The following is a 16,771-nucleotide window of genomic DNA, read 5'->3' as shown; positions in this document are numbered from 1 at the left end:
TTCTGGGTCGTGAGGGAAAGACCATGCTAGGGCTTTTCTGGGAAAAAGATGTGAAGAGGCAAGCTTGTAAGATGAGTGATCATGTAATTTATCATTCGAACTGGGATAATTTTGAGAGTGAAAGAAGCTGCTGTTAACAATTACACTGGAATAAATGATGCCAATTCAGACTGTCCTGGGCAAAGCAAGGCATATATTCATCCTGCTTCTAAAGTAATCCTGCAAAGAGCCTCCTGCTCAGTGTTGGAAAGAACAATGCCATTTGTGGCACTGCCTGGTGGACAGCACTGGCTTCTTTTGCAAAGAGGGCAGACTCATGCCTGCCCTCTGCAGCCGTTGCTATCTCTGGGTCTGCCGTTTCGTGATAAAGCAGTTGTATCTTCCTTTGCCTGCTTTGCCCTCTTTACAGCCAGTAGCCCAGTGTATCTAAGAGCTGTGTCACCATCCATTGCCACCAGCTGGCTCTGCTGTCACATCTGGGCTCTCATTTGAGTGATGTCTCACAGAAGCCTGAAAAATGGAATCACAAGCGGAGAGGCCAGCAAAGGCAGAATGCCAGAGGTGAGCAGTGTGGGATGCTGAATTGTCTTTTAGATAAATGCCTGATGTTAGCACAGGAAAGAATTGCAGATAATCATTTATTCAAATATCTTGCCTAATATCCTCTCCCGCCATCTCAATTTACTGTTGAGGAGATAAAATCAAGAGAGTAATGTGCTCAAGTTTATTAGTTCCTTCAAATTTATGTCCCTAGCCCACACATTCTCCATGGATTTCAGACTCAAATATCCCACCATCTCCTCAATGTCTTGCTGGTAGAAATATCAAACTCAGCGTTTCCAAACATGGCCTTGTGATCTCTTCCGAAACTGGATCCACCTCTGTTCTTTTCACCTTGGCTAATAGTAAGTCCTCTCTCTGTTCCTCAGGCCAAAAATCTTGGAGTTACCCTTGACTCTTCACAACTTCTCCTTCTTTCTCACAACACACCTAATCTGTTAGAAAAAACTATTCAGAATATATCCAGAGCCTGACTACCTTTCACCACCCCCATTGCTACCCCTGGTGCGAGCCACCATCTTCTCTCACCTGGGTTGTCATTGTTGCTTCCTAACTGCTTCCACTCAAACCTTCCTATGAGTTCTTTTTATTTTTACTGAATTGAATAGTCTAATGGGTCCTTTTAAAGCCTATATTAGGTTGTGTCACTCCTCTGCTAAAATTCTTACTCTGTCCTACAAATTCCTACACAAACAGCACCCGACACCATTACCAGTTCTATTTTTATCTTGTAACAGGTGCTCCCTGTTCACATGGCTACAGCCACTGTGGCCTCTTTGCTGTTCTTCAAATAAATAAGGCATACCCCTACCCCAGGACCTTTGCACTGACTGTGTTTTGAGCCTAGGACACTTTTCCCCCAGATCCACTTGGCTAAATTCCTCTATGCCTACAAGTCTTTGCTCAAATGCAAACTTCTATTTAAACTGCTGTTCCTCTTTCTCTTTTCCTGTTTTATTATTCTGTATAATATTTGTTATCTTCTCATATACCCTATAATATACCCTACAATTTATTTATTATTTTCTGTGTATCCTTTGACTCCTTTGAGTGGAAATTAGGATCTCTGAAGGCAAGAATTTGTGTGTTTTGTTTCCTGCGGTGACACCAGAGCAAGTACCTGGCACAAAGTAGGAATTTGATAAATAGTTGCTGAATGAATTAATTCAGCAGCTATTTACCCAATGTCTTCCATGTGTCAGGTGCACACTGGATGTATCAAGACAGTTACAGCAAAATCCTTCCTCTTAAAGTGAGCCTGAGTCAGTGGGATGGAGGCACAGACAACCCTAAGGCAGTGTACTCATGATGTACAACAGTGTTAAGGATAGCAGTCCCTGGCATTATTGTTCTACCACATGGGGGAGTGGAATGAAAGCAAGTGATGTTTGCCCAGAGGAAGCAATGCTGTTGCTGGATCTTGACAAGCTAGTGGAATTTTACCAGGCAGTACAGCAGGGTGACAGAGCTGTCCCTCATGTCTCAGTGGGTTTTCACTCTGCATACTGATTAAGAGAGCAGGCTTAGTCCCAGGGAAAAAATGGATAAGGATTTCTTTTTGTGATAACTGTGCTGTCCAGGCAGCACTTCTTAGCAGCAGAAGGATGGCCTGATAGCATCCTAAGACATTCAAGTCACCAAAGTGATCCAGTCTGCTCACCTGCTGGTGAAATCAAAGGCAGTTTTCCTCCAAAGCAACCTGGGCAGGTGACCTTATGGCGCTACAGCCACTGTACTGAGCGTCATACAGTGGAATCACACAATTCCAATTCCCCTGGACTCTCAGGAAGCCCTGATTTTAAAAAGGGCTTTTGGTTTGTGATTTCTTAGAATAATCTTGTTTAAGTCAAAGAGTTGTTTGCAGTGGAATTCAGCTGTTTTTGCTGAGTCCAATTGCCTCTGGGGAATAAAAGGATCACCAGACATTTGTAAACTACTTCTGTAACATAACTAAAAGAGAAAGAGCAGGCGTCGGGCAGGTGCTGCTTTCTGGCTTGGGGGCCTCTAGGACCACAGGATTGTTCTAAATTCCATTGTTGCCTGCCCAGGTAAGTCTGACCATTCTAGTGGTAGTGAGAGTAAACTACTTAACTATTTATGTGTAACAAATTACCTCTATACTTAGCAGCCTAAAACAATAACAGTTTATCATATCCCATAATTCCTGGAGTTGTCTAGGTTGATCCTCTGACAGTTTTGTTTGGGCCCCACTCATGGGACTGCATCCAGCTGGAGAGTCAGCAAGGCTGCAAGGTCCAAGATGGCCTTCCTCAACCTATCTGCCAGTTGCCACTGGAATCACACAATTCCAATTCCCCTGGACTCTCAGGAAGCCCTGATTTTAAAAAGGGCTTTTGTTTTGTGATTTCTTAGAATAATCTTGTTTAAGTCAAAGAGTTGTTTGCAGTGGAATTCAGCTGTTTTTGCTGAGTCCAGTTGGTGCTTTTAGGGAGGAAACCCTGATGCTCCTTCATGTGGATTCTAGTCTCCAAATAGACCAGCTTTCTTACAGTGAGGTTATAACAGGTTCAAAGGGGATGATGGAGGAAGCTGCAAGGCCCCTTTGAGGACTAAACCTTGGACACAGATAGTTTTGCTTCTTCTACATTCCACTGGGCAAATTGAGTCACAAACCCAGCCCAAACCCAAAGGTCAGAATAGATTCAACCTTCTGAGGGGAGGAGCTAGCTGCAAAGCTCTGTGGCCATATTTAACCTACCACAGTTTTCCATTTGACTACAATTACTAGTAGTCTTCCCAGATACAAAATAAATTTACCCCTCCCAAGATCTTCGAAGATCTCACCCAGTTATAGCATAAGGCTCAGAATCCTGGACCTTGTGATCTTCATCTGGTCTGGATACAGAAAAAGCCTCTTGAGTGCAGCAGATCCTCTTGATCCAGAAACTTGTGAATTTAAAGCACCAAGGGACAGGCACTAGATGATGCAGTAGTCACTCTTATTCAAAAGGAGAAGAGCAAGAGGCACTAGCAGTCACTGGTACATAGCAATTCTGAAATCTAGCCAGGCACAGGCACAGTCACATGTCATCAGAGCTCTCTACCCAAGGCAGGGAATATTCCTTTACTAGGCCCTGCTCTCTGGGAGTAGTTTCCTAATCAGCTGTTTTCCTTGGCCCTTAAATTCAGAAAATCAGCTTGTACTTGCTGTAGGACAAGGCCCTTAAGATTTTTGTCTAGCTGAGAAGGTCTATTAGACAACATCTTAATTTTTCAGAAAGTCTTATATCTACATTCTTGATTTGATTGTGATCCTGAAGGCATTTTCATTTTTCCCTTGAGAATCTTTTGCCTGTTGAAAAGACTAGAAATATTACAAAGAAAACCAACTTCATTTAGAAACTCAGTATATATCAGGTACTCTGTACTTTCTTTAAATTCTGCTTACAAATAGAAGTGACTTTAGTACGTCTCTCTTTCTTCTCTCATTCCTTATCATACTCAGCTAGAAAAAGCCAATAACCATCGTCAGCATTCTGCCTCGTCATCTCCTTAGGGAGACCCACACATTCATTCGTACATTTCCTGTCTTTCAAATTACTTCAGACAAGAGTTTTGCCAATTGTTCCTCAATTGTAACTTGGCTTGCCCTTTTTCCAGCCTCTACTAGCAGTTTTCTCAATGCATTTCTAGATTCTACTAATAGCTTCCTTAATTCTCTATAAGCTTCTGTCCATTGCCCAGTCCCAAAGCCAATGCCACATTAATAAAGATGTTTTTTTGAATTTTATTTTGAATAGCAGCATCCACTTCCAGGTATCAATTTCTGTATCACCAACTATGCAGTATAAGCAAATCATTTCACAACTTAATGTCTTAATATAACAGTGACTTACTATTTTAACATTCTGTAGGGTGATTCTTCCACTGGTCTCACCTGGGATTTCTCAAGTAGCTGCATTCAGCTGGAAGGTTGACTGGGCTCAGCTACGTCGGCTGGATCTTCCTCTCCATGTTGTCTTTCATTCCAGTTTCTTCACATCCTGGAGTCTTCTTGGCATGATGGTCTCAGGGGAGCATTCCCAGAGGGTATGCCAAAATTCATAAGCACAAATCAAGCCTCTGCTTACACCTAGTTAACTTGGCCAGAGCAATACTCATAGACAAGCCCAGAGTCAGTGTGTGAGGGGAATACAGAAAGGTATGGATACTGAGAGGTGTGTTTCATTGGGCTATGACTGCAATCATCTTGCACAGAAGGATAAAAGAGATCACCAACCAGACCTTTCTAACCCAGGTCTTCTGTCCTCTTCTCTACCTGTTGATGTCTCTGCAGTCCTAACCTGCAGTTCCTGTGTGTGCTTCTGACTGTGGGTGCTAGAAAGGGTACCCAGGCAGCACCTAGGCCAACATGCACATCCTTAGCCCATTGCCCTTAGTGAAGTTTTTGGGAAAGCAGGCCCTGCTTCCAGGTCTAATTCTGATCTTGAATATCCAGATCAATTTTGTGCAGATGCCCTTTTCTTCTCTATATAACATTCTTTGCACCACAAAAAGGAAACTCCCTTTGGAGCTTGCCTCAGACATGTAAGAACTCTGCTGCATCTCACAGGACAAAACTTCTCCATGTTTATGTGCAGATGATATCTACAAGAGGGAAAGTCTCCTGTTTGTCACAGCCATCACTAAAATGGTCTCTAATAACTCACTCTCCTTGGTATTCACATCCTTGTGTCATCCTCTTCTCTGAGAGTGGGCAGGACTAGCTGATACTTCTAACCAATAGAATAATGCAGGTGTGGTGTGATGTCACTTCTGATATTGGGTAATAAAAAAGCTGTGGCTTTGGTCTGGGCATGCTCTTACACTCTCTCTTGGGTTGCTTACTCTGGGAGAATCCAGCCATCATGCTGTGATGCAGCCCTGTGGAAAGGCCCACATCTGTGAGCTTGGAAGCTGATCTTCTGAGGCCTGCCCACAGCCATGGGAGAGTGGGTAAGCTCAGAAGCTGGCTTTCCCCAAGCCAAGCCTTGAGACAACCGCAGCCCTGGCTGACATTCTGATTGCAGTCTTGTGAGAGACTCTGATCCAGCACCACACAGCCAAGATGCTCCTTCATTCCTGACCCTGAGGAACAGTGAGAGTATACATTTGTTGTTTCCAGCTTCTAAGTTTTGGGGTATGTATTTGTTACACAGCAATGGATAACTAACACATATTTTGGGTCCAGCCTGATATGGTTTGGATCTGTGTCCCCACCCAAATCTCATGTCTAGTTGTAGTCCCCAGTGTTAGAGTTGGGACCTGGTGGGAGGTGATTAGATCATGGGGGTTGGTTTCTAATGGTTTAACACCATCCCCCTTGGAGCAGTCATCATGATGGTGAGTTCTCATGAGATCTGGTTGTTTAAAGTGTGTAATACCCCCACACCTCTCTCTTTCTCCTGCTCCAGCCATGTAAGACGTGCCTGCTTCCTCTTGGCCTTCTGTCATGATTGTAACTTTCCTGAGGTCTCCCAAGCCATGCTTCCTGTACAGCCTGCAGAACTGTGAGCCAATTAAACCTGTTTTCTTTATAAATTACGCACTTTCAGGTATTTATAGCAATTCACGAACAGACTAATACACAGGATTTGCAAAAATGTGCATAGCCCAGGAGAACCCCACCCCAAAACAGCCAGTATAAGACCAACAGGAGCAAGAAAGAGAGGGGTGAGGACAGGGAGGGGTGTGAGGAATCTGGAGGATTTCTTTGGCCCCTCGGCCATTCCCTCCTGCTTTCCTTCCCTGGAGGTTGTGGTCTTTCAGAACAATCAGCCAAGCAGAAAACAGTCTTCTCTGGGTTAAGATGGCAGCAACAAGTAATTTAATACTTTATCTTGATTGGATTAGTAGCAAAGGCATTGACTAGTCTCTCTAGCTGAGACAAGGACAGTTTAGCCTGTCTAAATTAAATCTCTTCGGCATCATTGGTTTGAACAGCCTACTCATTTTTGCTGCAGGTGCTCTATACATTTTTGTTGTTGTTGTTGTTGTTTTGGGGTGGAGAAGCAAAAATGCATTTTCTTTGCTTAGGTGGGAGGACTGATCGCCTCTACCTATCCAGCGTGATTATTGCAGCACATATGGTTTACAGCTGCTGAGAAAAGTAATGGATCTGCCCGAATTAGCGCCTGACTTGGGTAAGCACCGAAGCAGAAATTCCCCCTCTTTTTAACACTTTGGCGCAGTGAGGCAGGCCAAACCCTATAATCATCATTGATTATCTCATTCGGCATGACTCCTGGGAAATCTTGGGTGAAAGCAAATTGAATCGGATATTTGCTGCCACTCTTGTAAAAGGGGCCTCTCTTAGATTAATTTCAGGGATGATGGCAGCCCAGAAAATGAGGGCCTGGAGTAGTGTGGCCAAGGGGGCTGTCGGGCATTGTGAGAAGATGCAGCTCTTGTGAACTGATGTGTATAAAGGGTGGCTTTGGAGAAAGGCGCAATCTTTTAACGTGGAGGATTAGTCCCAGAGGGGAGGCTCCCTCACAGATGAGTTTGCCTGGCCTGCAGCTGGGAAAGGCTGGTTGTTAGGGAAGATTCATCAAATAAAGAGCAGGCCCCGTTGTTCCTATGGGTATCTTAAGCTCCCTAGGGAGGAAGGGGCTGCACAAGTTCTCTAGGGATAGAACATCAGGCACAAAGGGAAAAGAAGCCCTTTTGTGGATTCCAAGGAATCCCTTGCTCTTAGGGGAGGAAGATGAATAGGCAAAACTTTAGAAGGTCAAAGGTTTATTTAATAAGAGGAGGATTTGGGGCTGTCAAGTCCTGCTGGAGGCCAATGGTATCACCGAGAGAGAAGGCAGCACTCACACCTGGCACTTCTGCCACGTCCCTCTCTCAAGAACATCCCTCTTGGCAAGAAGTGGGGCCTTTTGATTCAGTAGAGGAGATCCCAAAAGGACAGTGGTCATGAGACTGGGCAACAAACACAGAGCCAATTAGAGAGAGCTGATGATGTGAAATCAGCATTCAGGCACCATCCTCACTGGCAACCCCAGCACATGGGCATCACCAAGTCCAGTTAGTGGGACTGTCAGCTGTGAGTGTGGAGAGACCTGCTTTAGAAGGTTTTATGGGCAAGGTTAGTAAAACAACAGCAACAACAACAGTAATGCATATTTATCAAGTGTGTCCTATAAATGCTCATAATAACCCAGCAAGAGATGTATGGTTACTTGTGGTGGACAATGTCGGTGCTTTACTCAGACCACCTGGGGTCCCTTTTTGCCCATTTTGCGCACCTGTGGTTTGAATGTGCTCTTGCTTTTAACAGCAAGCATCTCTAGCTATTTTTTCCTAAGATTTTCCTTGGACCAGTGGGGTTTGCTTTGCAGAGCTGGAAGTGCCTCAGAATTTACATCTACCCTCCTTTCCCACCACCCTTAACCAATGACTAATGTATACAGAAATGTGAAGGCCCCAGCTCCTTTGGATAAGGCCAACTCTGAGGTGTAATTTACAATGCAGAGGTCTCCGCAGCATTAGGCTGAAGCTATCCTCTGTCTGCTGGATCTTTGCCTGAGACTACATACCTGCTTAGCTTCCTCCGTTTTCCCTCCTGCATCCCCCGCTCAAGTTCCAATTTCCCCTGGGAGCACTTTCTTAGTAATACAAATTCTCATCTTAGTATCTGTTTCTGGGAAACCTAACTTGCGATGTTATCCCTGATGTGTAAATCAGAAAACTAAAGAATATAGTGAGACGAAGTCGCTTTCCTGCCCAAGGTCACACGAGTAAATATCTGAGCTGGTATTTACAACCAGTCCTCTCTGACTTCAGAGTTTTGTTCCTTATGTCACCCACAGAGCCCATTTCCAAATAGGAGAAGTTTGTGTATGGAAAACGTGGAGGAAAGCTCATCCTTATTGTCATACTTTTTTTTCCCTTTTGGGAGTTTCTTGCCCATGTGACCAAGAATTGGTCAAAGTCACAGACACTTTTAGCAGCAATTCTTGGGAAGAATGTGATTGACTTGTCAGGATTTCTCAGTAGGTGCATTTCATTTGGTTTTTGCTAAGAATTGGTTCCAATGGTCAATGGATTTACCACATTGAAATGACCCTGAATAACACCTTCCTTGTAGGCATATTTGCAATTTCTTCTAAGCCCAAAGTATCTTCCATGTCAACACAGCTCTGGCAGTATCACAGTGAAGGGTCACTCCTTTGTGTTTATTTTCTTTGAATGCTAGAGGTCAGGTAACCACTGTCAGAATCCTGAAACTATTATCTGCCTGCAGAAAAACTGATTGTGCCTTGGGGGAGATATATTTTGGGAGCTGTGATATGGCTAAAGCACTGGCCTGAGGTGCCTGAGAAGTTGTGGCTAAAATTTGAGAAGGGAGAAAAGTGATTAAAAAATAAATAAATAAAGCTGAGCAGTGCTAGAGATAGACATTGTTTTGGAATCAGAAAGACCTGGATGGAAATCCCAGCTCATAAACTTTAGACGTGTAGCTTCAGACAAATTACTTAACCCCTCTAAAGCTGATTTCTTCATCATCTGCATAGTTGGAATTCTAATTGCCCCTAGGTTATAGAATTGCTGTTTTGTTTTGTTTTGTTTGAGACAGAGTCTCACTCTTCTGTCACACAGACTGGAGTGCAGTGGCATGATCTCGACTTGCTGCAGCCTCTGCCTCCTGGGTTCGAGCCATTTTCATGCCTCAGCCTCCCAAGTAGCTAAGATTACAGTCGTGCATGACCACGCCACCTAATTTTTATATTTTTATTAGGGATAGGGTTTTGCCATGTTGGCCAGACTGGTCTCCAACTTTTGGCTTCAAATGATCTGCCCGGCTTGGCCTCTCAAAATGCTGGGAATACAAGCGCAAGCCACTGCACCTGGCCTGCTGTGATTCTTTAGTGAAACGATGGATACAAAGGAATTGATGTAAGTTTTGGCACATAGTAGGCATTCACTGATGATGTTTGTTTTAATGAATAGCTTAATTACAAATAATTTTTGCTTACGTTAGGCAGGCGGGAAGGCTCAGGAGATCGTATAAAACACATCTAGCATGTCAATGTAAATCAGTGTATACTGAACTCTAATAAACTGTCTGCTCACTAATATCTTGTTTTGTGCCTATAATCAGGAGGAGAAGAAGACAAGACCTGCATCATAAAAGCTACATTTTATCATAGGAAATGTGCCTTTCACACCTTTTCTTTCTTTTTCTTTCTTTTTTTTTTTTTTTGAGATGGAGTCTCGCTCTGTCGCGCAGGCTGGAGTGCAGTGGTGTGATCTTGGCTCACTGCAACCTCTGCCTCCTGGGTTCAAGCGATTCTTCTGCCTCTGCCTCCTGAGTAGCTGGGACTACAGGTCTGCACCACCACACCCAGCTAATTTTGTATCTTTAGTAGAGACGGGGTTTCACCATATTGCCTAGGCTGGTCTCAAACTCCTGACCTCGTGATCCATCCACCTCAGCCTCCCAAAGTGCTGAGATTACAGGTGTGAGCCACCGTGCCTGGCCTCACAACCTTTTCAATGATGACAGCACAAAATATGGAGCCCATGACTGTGAATTTTTGTATTTTGTCTGGGCTCTGGAACCTTTAGACTTACAGACAAATAGTTAATGTTTAGGTAGGAATTGCTTGGCCAAGTTGGGCTCTGCTGGTTTCAGGGCCACTCAAATTCATTTTCTTCAATTGGCCTTATCTTCTAGGTGTAAAACTGATGCTGTGAGTATGAGCTGTGCAGTTGGAATGAAGAACACTGAAATTATACACCTCCCTCAAAACATCCAAGGTCTCTTTCTTCTACACTAACTTGCTGATGATTATAAGTAAAGAGATAAAAATAAATGCACTCATGTATCTACCATGAGTTAATGATTTATAAATAATGCCTCTAGGTAGACAGATTGTTACTTCTGTGGCTAACTTTGGAGGGAGGACCTCTAAGACTCTTGGTTGGCTAGAAATTTAGGATAAAAATCACAATTTATTGAGCCCTGTAGAATTTTTTATGTAGGCTTTTGTTTGTTTTTATCACTTGAATTACCTGAAAGTCAATGTTGTTTGGCTTTGAATTAAAAGATGCCTTCCTGTAAATCCATGTTGCTCAGTTGCATGCATTTGAAAACTTAAACCCATAGAGGACATGTTACTGGGTTCCAGTGTTTTGGCCAATAAGGACATGCACCTGAGAGAAGCTGTGCGTTAACTGTGGTGTTTCTGGGCTAGGACCGTGTCATCTTCTTTCCCGTCCAAGAGTATAGAGTCGTGACAGCTATGAAGGACAATCATGACTTTAAGCAAAGGCATTCCTGGGAGAGCCACCCACCTCTAAAAATTGAAATAAGTGGGCAGGGCAAGAATCTCTAAAAGGCTTCTGATTTTCTTATCCCAGCCATGATTAATCCGGTAGCTAAAGGTCTTAGAAAAATTACACCTTGTGCTTCCATTTTTTTCTCACTTACCAAGTGTCTGACGATGTTCATGATTGAGTATTTGCAGAATTTGGAAATGCTGAGTCGGCTGGGCTGCTAGGAATGGGAAGAGAAATAAAATAAACCTTGACAAAATTGATCCTGGCCTCTGCTGATGAAAAATGCAGCCCAGTGTGGCCAAAGCACAAGTTTGAAGGGTGGTTCTTCTATGAACCAGCTGTCATTTACCAGAGGTAAAAAAACTGTCGGTCCACAGCTGAATCTGGCCAACAAAGATCTCCAGTTTAGCTGGTAAGAGTGTGGAATTGTATTTTTTATTGCAAGGAGCCCTCTTTAGTTCACCACCAGTTCCTGTCTTCTCTGTGGCCTCAACGTTCCCTTCCCGCTTAATCTCTGTCTGTCACCTGACCCTCCCTGGAACAATGTGAGTCTGTAACCACCTCAGCCTCATTTTCCTCAACTGTCAAATGCGAACCAAGTCTGTTTCGCAGGGTCATTGTGAGAATCTAGTGTGACAACATGGATGACAAGCCCAGCACAGGCTAATACTTCAAGAGCTCAATGGACTTCTTTCTTTCTTCGCTTCCTTTTTTTCTTGTTTTCCCTTTTCTCTTGCCTCATTTCTCATTCTTGCCATTTTGTTTGCCTCTTCTTTGTGATGTTTGGATATTTATTTGATCTCATTGCTAAACTTTAAGCAGGGTTTTGTTTTGTTTTGTTTTGTTTTAGTTCATGGAAGCTCTGTGTTGTTCTGGTTTATCCTGTAGTGAAAGTTGTACTAAATATGTCCTCTGCTTCTCCACAATTTAAGGATTGAAAGATACATATCTAAATGGCACAAAAGTGATTAAACACTGAGTTAGTCATGCCCTGAGTTAAGATGAGGTTTGACCCTACTCTAGATTAATCCAGAAGGTGGTTGAAGATGATGACCTTGCATGCATTTACTTGGGGGATATTATGGTTAGTGAAATTTAACTGCCCCACTGTGATGGTTACTACTGAGTGTCAACTTGATTGGATTGAAGGTTGTAAAGTATTGATCCTGGGTGTGTCTGTGAGGGTGTTGCCAAAGAAGATTAACATTTGAGTCAGTGGGCTGGGAAAGGCAGACCCACCCTTTAATTTGGGTGGGCACCATCTAATCAGCTGCCAGTGCGGCTAGAATACAAAACAGGCAGAAAAATGTGAAAAAAAAAAAAAAATACTGGCCTAGTGTCCCAGCCTACATCTTTCTCTCATGCTGGATGCTTCCTGCCCTTGAACATCGAACTCCACGTTCTTCAGTTTTGGAACTTGAACTGGCTCTCCCTTACACCTCAGCTTATAGACCGCCTATTGTGGGACCTTGTGATCATTTGAGTCAATACTTAATAAACTCATATATACATATATATATATGTGTATATATATGTATATATATGTATATATGTATATATACATATATATATAATTAGTTCTGTCCCTCTAGAGAACCCTGACTAATGCATTCACCATGAAGACAGAAAATATAATTCCAGTGTATTGAGACCCACCTAAATAAGTGGATCTCATTTTTCCTTTCTTTTATAGTTGAGGAAAAGGAGGCTTATTAGGTTAAGGGTCTTGTTCAAAGCACTGGGGTATTTAGTGGCAGGGACCTTTGCACTTAGTGCGCAGTTTTTACTCCTCATCGTGAAACTTTATTGACCATAAGGGTCTAGAACATTTTCAGTTTCTGCCTTTTGAATGACAACACTTGAGCTGGGGATTATTAGAGGCAGAGGTTACATAAGCATTGAAGACATTATTGAGTAGCAATGCTGACCTTGGCCTTGTAAAAATAAGCAAGAAGGCATGGCTGTAGTATTCACATGCCCTAGAAGGAGGGAAGGAGAACCTTCTTAGAGATCTGGTTATGAGACCTGATTTGGATACCTACTAGCTGTGAACTTGGAAATGCTATTTAATTTTCTTAAGCATTACTTCCTTCATTTGCATGGTGAAGATAATTATTTCTGAACTGCCCACTTCAAAAGTTTATTTTGAATTTCCAAATATAGATGATTTAGTCCAACAAAAGTGTTTAATATGCACCTTCTATGTGCAGGGTATATTATGGCTGGCACCAAAGACTCAAAGATGAATACAGGAAGAACATGCTACATATGCTAAATGATGAACTATCAAGTTTGCATAAAATAATAGATCATTATTATTGCAACCCAAAGGGCTGCCCCTTCTCCCTGGAAATAGTGGCTGGAAAGACATCTGTTAGCTCCTCTGCCACCCATGCAGCTCAGAGCTGTAGGATTTATTGCTCTCACTAGTTACAACAGCACATAGTACATTACACAGGGATGATTATTTAAAACAGTGCTTCTGAAATGGTTTATTCATATGTATACATATATGAGTTTCAAGGGTGACTTACATCTTGTTCTTGGGAAAGAATCATGACCCATAAGGAAAAGTATAACACAGAATATTATGAAGCAAGGGCTGAATTTCTCAAGCTGCTTTATCCCCAACTTGCTTTAAGATCCTAGAGTACTCATTTAATTTTTCTGAGTTTTGAATTTCCCATACTCAGAGAAGAAGAATCTTGCCCTGACCGCTAGAGATGTTTCTCGTGAAGTAAAGACGTCAATGGATATGGGCGTGTTTTTAAAAAGTTGTCAGATGACAGAAAGGTAAAAGTTAGCAGCAGGCCTGACACCTAATTTTGGCCTTTACTTGGGACACCTGGGAAAGAAAGAAATGAACCAGGAAAATTCCCTTGCAAACTCATGAGTAAGCAGACTTCCTGGAAACCACAAATGGTGTTTACTAGCAGAAAGATAAAGAAGAGTTCTCAACTATGAACTACTTTTAGCAGGATATATACCCAGTCTGTGTCAGTTGTTTATTGTAAATAAACCTGAAATCTATGGATATATGAGACACAGCTCACTGGAAAATGTCACATGGCTATGTAATTGCTGTGTCTTGCTATTGCTCATCAAGTTTGAATCAAAAGTAAACTTGGTCCTAGGTATGACCAGTGATTCATGTTGAATCTCATTTGCATTGTCTTTGTGTTATATCGGGTGCCATCCTAGGTAAGGTAGAAAAAGGCATAGGTAGAAAAAGGAGATGCTCCATAGCTGAGTTGGCTCCTCTGTTCAAGTCATGTACAACATGCAGTTCTTAAAGCTCACATGGGAAATCTGAACCAGAACAATCCTGGTGCAGGAGAAAACCAACATTTGGAGGCAGTGTTGATAGTCTTGACCTCTCTGAGGGAACACCCCTTGGCAGCCTCTTGCTATTTCTGGTAAACCTTGAATCAGAACTAAATTTGTTGCTCAGCATCACCAATGCCTCGAGATGAGTCTCATTTGCATTATCTTTGTGCTTTCTCAGGTGTGCCTCACAGAGAAGCCATTGTTAGTACATCATTTTTGAAACCACTGAGGGAGTTTCTGTAAAACCCAATCCAATCTTTTTTTTTTTTTTGAGACGGAGTCTCGCTCTGTCTCCCAGGCTGGAGCGCAGTGGCGCGATCTCGGCTCACTGCAAGCTCCGCCTCTCGGGTTCACGCCATTCTCCTGCCTCAGCCTCCCGAGTAGCTGGGACTACAGGCGCCCGCCATGATACCTGGCTAATTTTTTGTATTTTTAGTAGAGACGGGGTTTCACCGTGTTAGCCAGGATGATCTCGATCTCCTGACCTCGTGATCCACCCGCCTCGGCCTCCCAAAGTGCTGGGATTACAGGCATGAGCTACCGCACCCGGCCAATCCAATCTTTAAGGTAAAGATTTTGTGTATGTGTGAGATAAAAGCACATGATAGACTTATGCAAAGTGTCCTGTTAGGGCACAAGCCTAGGAAGCTGGGGGCTTTGCTAACTCTGTTACAATTAAAGAAGCAGAAGTTAGAAACAAGTCAGAAACAGCTCTGGGGGCGGGGTTGGGGAGGGGAAATCGGTCACGTGGTCCACCCAGTGGGCGTGGTCACCAATGTCTGCAGGCTGTCTTTAACCCTGCAGCCATTTTCCACTTGGTCATTCTTTATTGTTGGATTCTCCCCTCCCAGCTAACCCCCCCGCCCCAAAACCAGTCTCCTCTGATGCCTATTAGAACAGTAGCATCCCGCCTTATTCCCTCCCTTCTCCTGTCATTGATCTTGACTTACCTGCAGCAGGAATGAGGAAAGCCTGGACTCTCCTCCCAAGTGCTCTGCCCCTCGGCTCCCTTTTTGCATACCTTGCCCATTGCCATTTGGAAAGCCAAGGGATAAAGGCAAAGTTAGATGCAACAGGTAGATGTTTTCCTTAGTCTAGGTGAAAATGTTCTTTAGGGTAATTAACCCAAAAAGTCAAGAAATAAAGATTTTATCTTATTGAAACGTGCAAAGTCTCACTTTTGCAAACCCCAGAGAGAAAAAGAATTGGAGAGAACAGTGGCGCTCTACCTTAGCTCTCTACCTTGACTGTAGAATTATCAATGGTGCTTTGAAAAAAAAAAAATTTACTATTCCTGGGCCCCATTCCAGACTAGTCAAATTAGAATTTCTGAGTGAGGCCCAGGCATGCGATTTTTACATTGTTTTCCAGGTGATTCTAATGGGTAGCCATAGTTGCAGACCACTGGGGTAGCAATTTTATGGTCATTTGCTATTGTCTTTACGAACAAAGTCAGGCAGTAAGTGCATTTCAGGGCATAAAATGGCTCAGGGCTAAAATGTTTTCTATTGTAAGATCAGCTACGTAGAACGGAAACCCAGCTGGCAACCAGAGCATTAAGTTAACCCATGTATAAAATAATTTCTTTTCAAGTTTTTGGCACTAACAAGTCCTGAGATGGTATTTTCTGATGAGAATGGGCTTAATGACCTGAGTATATCTATAAGGCAGAGAAATATCCTGATCGACTTCTCCCTTTTCAAGTTTATCAACTTGAAGAGGATATTAATTTTTTTTTCCATTTAACAATATGACTTACAAGTGGAACATTATGAGAAAGTGTGAGATCCATATTATTTCAGGGACATGACCCTGCACACCTCCTTCCCACTCATGGAGGAGCTGAAACCACTATTCTCAGGAGAAAAAGCACAGAATTTGTATGGTATTCCAGAAATTTTGATCTCTGCAGCCAACTAGATCACATTAAGGACCCAAGGGGGAGACATATTTGTAGTCAATGTCTGCACATACGCAATTTCTCTCTACATAATTTTGCTCTTAAGGATGATAGAATGAGGTCCACTTTAATTAAATGTATAAGGAACAGTAATCCACTTTGAAAAGCACCGCTAATCCACTTACTGGTCGCCAAGTTATGCAGATACTAAAGAGACTTTCAAGAAGAAAACAGGTATAAGAAGAAATGAGACTTTCAAGAAGAAAACAGGTATAAGAAGAAATGAGACTTTCAAGAAGAAAACAGGCAATTTACAGGAAATATGCTTGGAACAGGCACTCTATTGTATATATTCCTCACGGTCAATGGCTACCAAGCAACACCAAAGTTAGTTCATTATACCCTGCCTCACTTATGGTTGTCTCTTCTTTAGGGGGTTATTTACATAATATAAGCAGAATCTGGTAAATAAAGTAAGAAATTGTGGATCTGTTTACAATTTGGTTCCCATGCTCAATTGTACATTAGTTTGGTCTCCTGTTAATAAACTTCTGTGTATGTACTCCAAACTCCAAGTTATTTCTGTACATACTCTTACAGCTTTGCATTCAGTCCTGCAGGAAACTTCAACAATAAATTATATGCTATTGAATTTATTGTTGTTCTTATAAATAGTTTTATGATACTGTTTTTTAT

The sequence above is a fragment of the Pan paniscus genome, chromosome 21, assembly GCF_029289425.2.
Source record: "Pan paniscus chromosome 21, NHGRI_mPanPan1-v2.0_pri, whole genome shotgun sequence".
NCBI classification, from domain to species: Eukaryota; Metazoa; Chordata; class Mammalia; order Primates; family Hominidae; genus Pan; species Pan paniscus.
This window is presented reverse-complemented; position numbering follows the sequence as displayed.